Source organism: Podarcis tiliguerta (genome assembly GCF_965153285.1).
Source record: "Podarcis tiliguerta genome assembly, chromosome: 13".
In the NCBI taxonomy this organism is placed as follows: Eukaryota; Metazoa; Chordata; class Lepidosauria; order Squamata; family Lacertidae; genus Podarcis; species Podarcis tiliguerta.
This window is the reverse complement of record NC_139546.1, coordinates 53291195-53303285: the sequence shown is the minus strand read 5'-3', so window position 1 is coordinate 53303285 and position 12091 is coordinate 53291195. Positions and strand designations below refer to the sequence as shown.

General features: G+C 48.6%; 1 long non-coding RNA gene across 1 annotated transcript in view; it reads left to right on the top strand.

The window, feature by feature from the left end:
- LOC310663237 overlaps positions 1 to 8089 on the top strand; it is a 37082-nt gene extending 28993 nt beyond the window's left edge. The window contains exon 2 of the long non-coding RNA XR_014504418.1: positions 7959 to 8089. This is a non-coding gene — a long non-coding RNA (uncharacterized lncRNA). The remainder of the gene's footprint in view (positions 1 to 7958) is intronic.
- Positions 8090 to 12091: the final 4002 nt, after the last annotated feature.

The following is a 12091-nucleotide window of genomic DNA, read 5'->3' as shown; positions in this document are numbered from 1 at the left end:
ATAGGAGCATAGCATCTAGATGAAGGGAAGTAATAGTGCCACTGTATTCTGCTCTGGTCAGACCTCACCTGGAGTACTGTGTCCAGTTCTGGGCACCAGTTCAAGAAGGACACTGAGAAACTGGAACGTGTCCAGAGGAGGGCAACCAAAATGGTCAAAGGCCTGGAAACGATGCCTTATGAGGAACGGCTAAGGGAGCTGGGCATGTTTAGCCTGGAGAAGAGGAGGTTAAGGGGTGATATGATAGCCATGTTCAAATATATAAAAGGATATCACATGGAGGAGGGAGAAAGGTTGTTTTCTGCTGCTCCAGAGAAGCGGACACGGAGCAATGGATCCAAACTACAAGGAAGAAGATTCCACCTAAACATGAGGAAGAACTTCCTGACAGTAAGAGCTGTTCGACAGTGGAATTTGCTGCCAAGGAGTGTGGTGGAGTCTCCTTCTCTGGAGGTCTTTAAGCAGAGGCTTGACAGCCATATGTCAGGAGTGCTCTGATGGTGTTTCCTGCTTGGCAGGGGGTTGGACTCGATGGCCCTTGGGGTCTCTTCCAACTCTATGATTCTATGATTAGCCACAGAAGGTAAAACACTGGTTTACGAATATATATATATCAAAAAATCAAAACAATCCAATGAAAACATGAACACCCACAATTAAAATCCACAAAGAAACATCAGACGCATGGAGGGCATGGCAGGAAACTCTTAATCTCAAGGTCGCGGGTTCGAGCCCATCCTGGGCCAAAGGTTCCTCTCTTTCATTTTTTCATTTTCAATTTTACAAAGAATCAAAATGCAAACATCATATTTCCTTTGACTCTCCCCCCCCCCCTTGTGGATCCTTAGGTTATAATTTTTGTTCTGCATCTCCTCACTGACTCCTCACTGACTCCTATCAGTGTTTTTAAGTTGCCCATATATAAAATGATAGAATAGCAGAGCTGGAAGAGGAGGGTCATTAGTCTACCCCCCCTCCCCCCCGTGCAATGCAGGAATATTTGGCCCAGCGTGGGGCTCGAACCCATAACCCAGGAATGGGGAGGTGGGTTGGCTGGGGGTGGGGAGAGAGAGGAAAGAGACCCCAGCCAGGAAGAGCAGGGTTTTTAAGGAAGAGGGGGGAGGAGGAGAGGGGGAAGACTGATTTCCACCTACCGTATTTTTCGCTCCATAAGACGCACTTTTTTCTTCCTAAAAAGTAAGGGGAAATGTCTGTGCGTCTTACGGAGCGAATGCGTGTCTCTGGAGCCGAATTGCCCAGGGGCAAAAAGCAGATCATGCTTCTTCTTTTTTGGAAAGAGGGAAGTGGGTGTTAAAACAAATTCTCTGATCGGCAAGCGATCGGGAGCGAGATAAGGGGCGCTAGCGGAGGCTGCCTGGGAGGGGGGCGGTAAAAGCCCATGGATCCTCAGGATTTTAGCATTGGGTCACCCCAATTTCACCATCAGATCACATAGCATGTCCGTTACTACAGCCTGCACCCAAAAAATCACGCACCCACTGTTGTGTGGGGCCGCAATGCGGCAAAAATGTGGTTACAAAGCACAGATCCACATGGATCCTCAGGATTTTTGCATTGGGTTGTAGCCTTTCAGGCCTTTCTCATGGGTGGGTGTGCATTGCTCCCGGGGGGGGGGGGAGGGAGGAGCCAAACAGACACTGAGAGTTGATTCAGAGAAGGAGCTTTATTTCTGCTATCCAGAGTCGCAGAAAAGCACCTGTGTTATTGATTCACAGTCAAGCACACCTGAAAGCATTTTACATACAGTTTATATCCCTTTTTCCAGGTCCCCTATCTCCCCCTTTCCCAGGGATCCAGCCTCGTGAGCTTGCATACGTATGTTGGCAGAAACAATCTCCATTCATGATCAATAGAATTGTTTCTATACTCCCGGCGCCATTCCCGAGGTCTGAGAGTCAGCGAGCCAAGAAAGTTGCGAGGAGGCTGCTAAGCTGGATGCGCTGCTGGCGGCTAGGTCATCTTTTACTGAGAAGAGGAGAAAGCTTAATTCATTTCAGCTTTATGTTATGCTTTGTGTTACACAGCAGAGCTAATGCATTTTAGGTTTGCATCCTCAAAGAAAGAATTTGGGAAGTCAGTCTTGAGGCCTAGTTGGGGTGACCACACACTAATTGGGGTGACCACACAGTCATGATTTGGGTATCCTGTCCCTTCATTCCCCCTTCCGACTCGTCCCAAGGAGGCACTGGCTGATATTCTCGGGCTAGTGCTATAATCTGGGGCCGAACGATTCGTGACACCATTTTATGCATCATATTTTGCAAGCATTGCAATAAGCAAGGTACACAGGAGCAGAAAAGAAGCAAAATTATCAGTGGGCCTAGTAACATCATTAAGGTAAAGGTACCCCTGCCCATACGGGCCAGTCTTGACAGACTCTAGGGTTGTGCGCCCATCTCACTCAAAGAGGCCGGGGGCCAGCGCTGTCCGGAGACACTTCCGGGTCACGTGGCCAGCGTGACATCGCTGCTCTGGCGAGCCAGAGCCGCACACGGAAACGCCGTTTACCTTCCCGCTAGTAAGCGGTCCCTATTTATCTACTTGCACCCAGGAGTGCTTTCGAACTGCTAGGTTGGCAGGCGCTGGGACCGAAGAGCGGGAGCGCACCCCGCCGCGGGGATTCGAACCGCCGACCTTTCAATTGCCCTAGGCACTGAGGCTTTAACCCACAGCGCCACCTGCGTCCCCCTTTTAACACCATTAAAAGTCCTCTAAACCACCCCAGGTTTGGAGGCCAATCAGTCCACCAGGACATGTCCCATCCGTTCCAAGTAGGGGCAGGGACATGGGCCACTTTTTCAATTTCTGCTGCCAAATTTCAAATAGCTTCAGCATGGTCAGAGATGTTAAAGCAACAGGCCCCTCCTGTCACATTTAACGCAACACAAAATCCGCCCTGTCGCGCCAGGAGAAAGTCAAGCCCTAAGCGGAGCTGAAGGACTGCTGTGAGCATCTCATCTAATTGGGTGGCGATTAACCGGAGGGCTGTGGCATTGGCGACAATCTCTACTACCGCTTGGAGTCTTATTATGCAGTTTAAATTATAAATTGGCCCCTTGCCCCTGTGATTTTTTTCTCCCCGATTCCATGAGGCCGGATCGTAATGGGCCACTATCCTTTCTGGAGGCCACTGATCCTTGCCCCAATTTTGGGAGCTGCCTCCTGCAACTGCTACTAGGTCAACCGAGCGCCTCCTCCGACGGGGTGCAGTGGCAATCTGCTCATAAAATTAAAGAGGCTGGGAAGCACACTCCATGCCATCCCTTTGGCAGGATATGATAAGCCAGCTTTCCACACACCCAATGCACATCATGTTCTTGATCAGAGACACTGCCTCCCCCTTCTGAAGCCCTTGCCAAGTGCGTCAGGCACGTAGTTAGAATACAGCCAGAAAGAGTTCCTAGTGCGGACTCAGTCACGGTTGTCTGGGCTGGGAAGGTGCGATTACAACGGGGGTCCCCACATATGTCAGAATGATACTGGCGCCCTCAGACTGGTTCACACAGAGCCATCCAGGAATTTGGTGAACCTGGAAAGGGATAGAATGGTTCCATAAAAAAGAATTGTTTCCCAGAGGGCAGAAGCCAAAAATTGGGGCCGTAACTGAGGACTCATTCCGAGGCACAGGGAGGGGGGGCATTCCTCCCAAAGCATCTGTGGGTCCCAGAGTGCAGACCGTGCAATTGGTTCGGTTTGCAGAATAAGCCCCCATTTCAGCCATTTATTATTCGTGTTGTGGGCACCCCACTCCCGCATTAGCTGCTTGGTCACCTGAAGGGGTGTGGGCACGCTGACGGCCAGAGGCAGTAAAAATACCACCATGGCCAAAGCCATAGTCACCCACAGCCCCATCTGCACCACTTGGGCTCAGGGATCTATTTATCTATTACCTAGTAGGTTCTTACCTAGTAGGTGCTTAAGCAGTAAGTGGACTGAGAACTCCCAGAAGTCTTTCGAAGAGGCAAAGGAACCAGAGACCAAATTGCAAACATGCGCTGGATTATGGAGAAAGCTAGAGAGTACCAGAAAGGCATCTACTTCTGCTTCATTGACTATGCATAAGCCTTTGACTGTGTCAACCACAGCAAACTATGGCAAGTTCTTAAAGAAATGGGAGTGCCTGATCACCTCATCTGTCTCCTGAGAAATCTCTATTTGGGACAAGAAGCTACAGTTAGAACTGGATATGGAACAACTGATTGGTTCAAAATTGGGAAAGGAGTACGACAAGGCTGTATATTGTCTCCCTGCTTATTTAACTTATATGCAGAATTCATCATGCGAAAGGCTGGGCTGGATGAATCCCAAGTCGGAATTAAGATCGCCGGAAGAAATATCAACAACCTCAGATATGCAGATGACACAACCTTGATGGCAGAAAGTGAGGAGGAATTAAAGAACCTTTTAATGAGGGTGAAAGAGGAGAGCGCAAAATATGGTCTGAAGCTCAACATCAAAAAAACGAGGATCATGGCCACTGGTCCCATCACCTCCTGGCAAATAGAGGGGGAAGAAATGGAGGCAGTGAGAGATTTTACTTTCTTGGGCTCCATGATTACTGCAGATGGTGACAACAGTCACAAAATTAAAAGACGCCTGCTCCTTGGGAAAAAGGCGATGGCAAACCTAGACAGCATCTTAAAAAGCAGAGACATCACCTTGCCAACAAAGGTCCGTATAGTTAAAGCCATGGTTTTCCCAGTAGTGATGTATGGAAGTGACAGCTGGACCATAAAGAAGGCTGATCGCCAAAGAATGGATGCTTTTGAATTCTGGTGCTGGAGGAGACTCTGGAGAGTCCCATGGACTGCAAGAAGATCAAACCTCTCCATTCTGAAGGAAATCAGCCCTGAGTGCTCACTGGAAGGACAGATCCTGAAGCTGAGGCTCCAAGACTTTGGCCACCTCATGAGAAGAGAAGACTCCCTGGAAAAGACCCTGAGGCTGGGAAAGATGGAGGGCACAAGGAGAAGGGGATGACAGAGGACGAGATGGTGGGACAGTGTTCTCGAAGCTACAATCATGAGTCTGGCCAAACTGCGGGAGGCAGTGGAGGACAGGAGTGCCTGGCGTGCTGTGGTCCAGGGGGTCACGAAAAGGCGGACACAACTAAACGACTAAACACAAGTAGGTTCTTTGGGCCAGGGGGAGGCTTTAGGTGATTTCTGGAGGCTCCGGGTGGAGCTCTACCACGTGGCAAGATAACGAATCGGGCTGTGGCGCAATTCCCTGATTGAATGTCCCACACAAATACCCTCCCCTGAGAGAGCGGCGTAAGTCTCGTTCTTGCAGGAGCAACTGGGTGTTCCATTGTGTGGCAAGGTTTCAAAATCTCATGTGGGAGCATGATGTGAGCATGCCGCGTCCCTTCCAGAGTGAAACAGCACCTGAAAAAAAAACTTTGACAAAGTTCCCAGAATGAATAAATTGAGAAACAGTCTGTATTACCTTTAGATGCAAGCTGTGCTGTTGCTGCAGCAGCCTTTAGCAAGAACAGATAAGATTGAATCATTTGGAGAAACCTTATTCCGTATGCTGAAGAAGTTTTGGTGCTGACCTTTAAAGCCCTAAACGGCCTTGGTCCAGTATATCTGAAGGAGCATCTCCACCCCCATCATTCAGCCCGGACCCTGAGGTCCAGCACCGAGGGCCTTCTGGCTGTTCCCTCACTGCGAGAAGCCAAGTTACAGGGAACCAGGCAGAGGGCCTTCTCGGTAGTGGCGCCTTCCCTGCGGAACACCCTCCCACCAGATGTCAAAGAGAACAACAACTACCAGGCTTTTAGAAGACATCTGAAGGCAGCCCTGTTTAGGGAAGCTTTTAATGTTTGATGTATTTTAATATTCTTTTGGAAGCCGCCCAGAGTGGCTGGGGAAGCCCAGCCAGATGGGCGGGGGTATAAATAATAAATTATTATTATTATTATTATTATTATTATTATTATTATTAATCTTTCCTGGAAGCCACCCAGAGTGGCTGGGGAAACACAGCCAGATGGGCAAGGTACAAATAATAAATTATTATTATTAATACAAGAGAGCCAGTGTAACTAGTACCATATTTTTCGCTCTATAGGACGCACTTTTCCCCCTCCAAAAATGAAGGAGAAATGCGTGTGCGTCCTATGGAGTGAATGCAGGCTACAGGAAGCTATCCGCAAGCCTGCGGAGCGCGGCGGCAACTCCTGTTGGGCTCCGCAGGCTTGCGGATAGCTGCCTGCAGCCCGAAGCCCGGGGAGCGTGGTGCAGCCTGCAGCCTGAAGCTGTTCTCCCACTCCACGGAGATGGTATGTCCCAGCTTTTAAAGGAGACGCAGCGCCGCTGAGGGTGGAAAGAAAGAGCTTCCTCCGAAGGCCTCTGTCGGAGGCTCAATAACGCCGAGGTATGAGAAATAAATAAGCCCGGTGGTTAGAAGTCAAGGCCCCGCTCCGCGCCCCTTCCCCTGCCGGCGGGCGCGTGAGAGGCCTCTCCAGCCCCTGAGGCAGCTCCTCCTCTCGCGAGAACGGGCCTCTTCGCACGTGGTCTTAGTGGGGGCGCAGAGGCCGGCAATGGCGGGGCTGCCCCATGTTCGCGCCCTGCCGGCCTCACGAGGAGGCGCTGTTGGTTGGGCTGGACGGGGCAGGTGAGCAACCACCACCCCATCACTCTTCGACAGGGAGCGGGGATGTTTTGCAAAGGCACACAGGGCGCAGGAGAGGAAAGGGTGGCGTTAGTGTGATAGCAATTTTGAGGTCTTAGATATATGGTAATGTTCATAAGTGTACCAACCAAGCACATACATAGACCAGCAGAGAAAGACCGACCTGGAACCATTTTGATTTCTAAACTGAGCAAATGTTTTCTCTGCAAGGTCAAAGTGGGAAACCTCCCCATTGTCTCTTTCCTCACAAATCCTGTCTTAAGGGCACATTTAAGATATGAATAGGGTGAGCCTGTGACCTGGCCCAGGAACTAAGTATTTATCATTACAAAAGACTGGCCAGGCTCCCCAGGGTATCCAATCAAGTGAGCATTAATGGGTAACCTGCCAGACAGGAGGTAAACAAGGCACTCAGATTTCTGCTGTAGACCGCCCTTTCTGTGATGTAGGTGTGATGTGTCTGGGGGTGGTCTTGGACTCCAGGGTGGGCAATTTAAAATGTCTATGTAAGGGCGAGCACACCTGGGTTCTGGGTCCTCCTCCTTCTTCTGCGTGTGAGGAGAGCACCCTGTTGCAACAGATCAATAAAGATCAAGCTGACTAGCTGCTTTGCTTCTCAATATTCTCTGGTTGGCCTCTGTTATTCTCTCCTACCAATAGGGAACCTACGTAAGGACTCTATATGGGCTCTTGGATACCCCATAAGGGAAAAGGGCAATTTTTGTTTACAACAATAGATGATGATGATGATGATGATGATAATTTGTTATTTATACCCCACCCATCTGGCTGAGTTTCCCCAGCCACTCTGGGCGGCTCCCAATTGAGCGTTAAAAACAATACAGCATTAAATATTAAAAACCTCCCTAAACAGGGCTGCCTTCAGATGTCTTTTAAAGATAAGATAGTTGTTTATTTCCTTGGCATCTGATGGGAGGGCGTTTCACAGGGCAGGCGCCACTGCCAAGAAGGCCCTTGGCACTGGACCTCAGTGGTTGGGCTGAACAATAGGGGTGGAGACGCTCCTTTAGGTATACAGGATGAGGTTTTGTGAGAAAGAAGCCTTAGAGCAGGCACCCCCAAACTTGGCTCTCCAGATTTTTTTGTTCTAAAACTCCCCATGATCCCTAGCTAACAGGACCAGTGGTCAGGGATGATGGGAATTGTAGTCCCAAAACAGCTGGAGGGCTGAGTTTGGGGGTGCCTGCTGTAGTGGAAGAGCAGTGACATGAATAGAGGGGGGTTGGTGAAGGCTTAACAGTAGTTTTTCTTTCTATCCTTAATCTCCCCCACTTCAGTATTCTTCCAAACAGCCAGGCTTATTAAAATTCAGCATGCTGAACTGCAGGAAATGCTAATTCTTGTGCACATTTCCTCCTTCCCCTGCGCATAATGTATCCAGCTCCGTAATGGAGGTAAGCTGTGTGTATAGTGTTACGGTAAAATCTGGGTGCGAGGCTGCTCTGCCACCCAGCTCGTCGGACTAAGTCCGCGGGTCCCTGCGGAGAAAAATGAGTTCAGCCGGAGACAGGAGCAAACTGCAGAAGATCCATGTTTATTGCGCAACAAGGTTCAAGGCGAGATTGAACAGCGAGAAAGGGGTGACATGAACTTTTGAAACGTCCCTCCATGTCCCAGAATACAGTGCAAAATACATCCCAGTTACATCATGAATACATTAAGAAGAGGTTGGGTTACACAGATTACATCATGAATATATTAAGAAGAGGTTGGGTTACACAGGATTAACATGTGGAGGAGGGAGGGGGGAATATGCAGAGCTGGAGATATGCGCAGATAAGCACATCCTGAGTCCCCGTGATGAGAAGACAATGGTCCATGTATGCATAGTCTGCCACCTGGCAGAGTGATTTGACAGGATTAGGGTCTTAACACCTTGCTTGAGGGATTATGGAGGACAGGGAAGGTGTCATGGAGTTCTAGAGAGATTGAGCAAATTGGCACGTTGATTTTCTATGAATTTTATAGATTTTAGTCCCTTTTGTCATTGGCAATTGGAAATAAATGGATATATTGTAGCGAAGAAGGAGGTGAAGAAGACATGCCCCCCCCCCCTTCCGTATCAATAGGCATGCAGGTCTTTCCCTGCTTGCTTGGTTCCGGTTCCTTTGTGTCATCTCGCCTTCAGTGTTGCCCGTTCATTTTGGTTGCTAATGAACGTGGTGTCAGAGAAGGCATAAATCAACCCCCCCCCCCCCTTGCAGCTTTTTCCTATGCTAGGAATGGTTCCTAGTGGGTTTGCTGTATGTGGGACATCTCCAGGTTTGTCTGCCTGTGACTCCTTGCAAGTCTTTTGTGTTGCTTCTTAGTGTTCATTTTAAGTTTTTTGAAAGCTCCTTCCATGATTGTAGATTCAGGTAGGTAGCCATTTTGGTCTGATGCAGTCGAAATAAAATGAAAGAAGTGTGCAAGCACACGGAAACTTTTACCAGAACAAACTTAGTTGGTCTATAAGGTGCTACTGGACAATTTTTTCATTTTAAAAGCTCCTGTCTGTATGAAGACTTAATGCTTCAGCTTGACTGAAGGCCCTATTTTCACAATGTGACTAACAAAGAGCAAAGGACCAAACGACATGATACAATTAACAATTGCCTGAATCTTTTTTTAAAAAAAGTAAATTGACACAGACACCTGAGCAGTGGATGAGGGAGGGTCCCCCACAATGCAGTGGCATAATGTGTGGTTTGCTCCAAAGACTAATCTCATGCCAGTGCTTAGTTAAACCAGCCTCTTTTCAAACTTCAAAATTACTGGGTTGTTATCCCTGGCATATTCCATATGTTTACTCGGACACACTGTATACCAGTACAGACAACACTGATTCAAGGAACCTGTGGGAAAGAACTGGTGTATTATATGCACTTCCTTAGCAGTTTCACTCTTCCTTGCAACCACATGGGTTGGTGTACTGCAGGGGTCCTCAAGCTATGACTGCAGGCCAGATCTGGCTCACCAGGGTCCTGAACCCAGCGCGCCCAGCAATTACAGAACCCACCACTATCTAACGGGTCTATGGCGAAAGGATGTACAGAGGTACCTCGGGTTACAGATGCTTCAGGTTGCAGACTCCGCTAACCCAGAAATAGTACCTCGGGTTAAGAACTTTGCTTCAGGATGAGAACAGAAATTGTGCTCCAGCGGCGCGGCGGCAGCTGGAGGCCCCATTAGCTAAATGGTGCTTCAGGTTAAGAACAGACCTCCGGAAAGAATTAAATATTTAACCCGAGGTACCACTGTATGGCGTCCCGTGCGCAACCTCTGCATCTGGTGTCTATTGATACCACAAGTTGGTTGGTTGCGGGGAGGGGGGGCCATGCACATGCAAGAGAGGGATGATGTGATCCTGTGCACATGCAGCAGGCAGGCCAGCACTTTTGCATTCTCTATAGTCCATGGCTGAAAGTTCCTTCGGCTGCACTGCACAAGGTGAGCAACTCAGGTGAGGCGGGGGGGGGGAGGGAGGTTGGCCGCCCCCAGCTTTCCCTTTTCAGCCGTTGCGCTCTGAGGCGGGACAGGGAAGTGTCCATTTTGGGCCTGGGGAGCCTCATTCTGCTGCCCCTCAGGATTGAGATGGGCAGCTGCTGAGGCATCTCTCCTCCAGCCTCCTTGGTTGTGTCGGTTTGCAAGCCCCCTCCTCAGAGGCTGGCCCCTCTTGCTGTCCTCGGAGCTTGCTTACCGGTAACCTCCTCTGGCTGACATCCAGACAGACCAGGGAGATTTTGATAGGCGACATTTTCCCAAGAGTGGGTAAAATGCACAACCCCTCCCACCTGCTTTGGCAGGGGAAAGAAAATAAGTCAGAAATCTATTTACATTCTTTTATTTCTGACTTTACAGCACTAGAGAAAAACACGTCCTTTCAGTTCAGTTCTTCTAGCAAGTCTGACAAACTTCCTGAGCATGCGCAAACGGAAGGTTTCAAATTACACTCCTCACAGAGACTTATCCAGCCTGTGAACGTCCGGGGAAATTCTTCTTTCCCACAGATAGGCACATCATGTGATGTCAGCAATCTGGCTGTCTGCAGCTGTGATGTTTCCATATACTGACAGGTTGGGGGTCAGCCGTGACTAGGTTTTGAAATGGGCTCCCACGTATTTAATGTGCATTATCACTAACATCACAATATATATTTAGAAATAGATCCATCACATTTAATATAATGAAAATATAGCATGAGCACTGACCATTTGCATTATTGCTCAGTGCTGACATTTTTTATTTTAGTCATTATTGCTGTTATATTGTTTTTGTAGCTCTATTTATTGGAATTTTACTAATAGCAATTTTCAATCCCTAGGAAATCATTATGTCAAAAAAAAGAATTGATCTGAAATATTGAAACTGAAATATGGATTGACAACTCAGCAAAATACTTTTAATAATAATAATAATAATAATAATAATAATAATAATAATAATAATAATTTATTTATACCCCGCCCTCCCCAGCCAAGGCCGGGCTCAGAGTGGCTTACAAGCAATAATAAAAACAAGTTGAACAATTACAACTTAAGAACAACATTAAAATACAACATTAAAATATTAAAATGTAGCCTCAATGCAGGAGGAGAAGGAAAGGAAAAAAGAAAGAGAGGGAGGGAGGGAATCAAATTGGCTCCAAGCCAAAGGCCAGGCGGAACAACTCTGTCTTACAGGCCCTGCGGAAAGAAATCAGATCCTGCAGGGCCCTGGTCTCATGAGGCAGAGCGTTCCACCAGACCGGGGCCAGAGTTGCAAAGGCCCTGGCTCTGCTGGTTGAGGCTAATCTAACTTCCTTAGGGCCCGGGACCACTAGGGTGTTGCTATTTATGGACCTTGAGGCTCTCCGTGGGGCAGACCGGGAGAGGCGGTCCCGTAGGTACGAGGGTCCCAGGCCGTGAAGGGCTTTAAAGGTCCAAAGCAGCACCTTAAATCTGACCCTGTACTCCACCGGGAGCCAGTGCAGCTGGAAAAGCACTGGGTGAATATGCTCCCATGGCAGGGACCCCGTGAGGAGCCTCGCTGCAGCAATCTGCACCCGCTGGAGTTTCTGGGACAGCTTCAAGGGCAGCCCTGCGCAGAGCGAATTACAGTAGTCAAGCCTGGAGATGACCGTCGCATGGATCACTGTGGCCAGGTCGGGGCCGGAAAGGTAAGGGACCAACTGCTTGATGCGGCGAAGGTGGAAAAATGTCATAGAATCATAGAATAGAATCATAGAATCCTAGAGTTGGAAGAGACCACAAGGGCCATTGAGTCCAACCCCCTGCCAAGCAGGAAACACCATCAGAGCACTCCTGAGATATGGTTGTCAAGCCTCTGCTTAAAGACCTCCAAAGAAGGAGACTCCACCACACTCCTTGGCAGCAAATTCCACTGTCGAACAGCTCTTACTGTCAGGAAGTTCTTCCTAATGTTTAGGTGG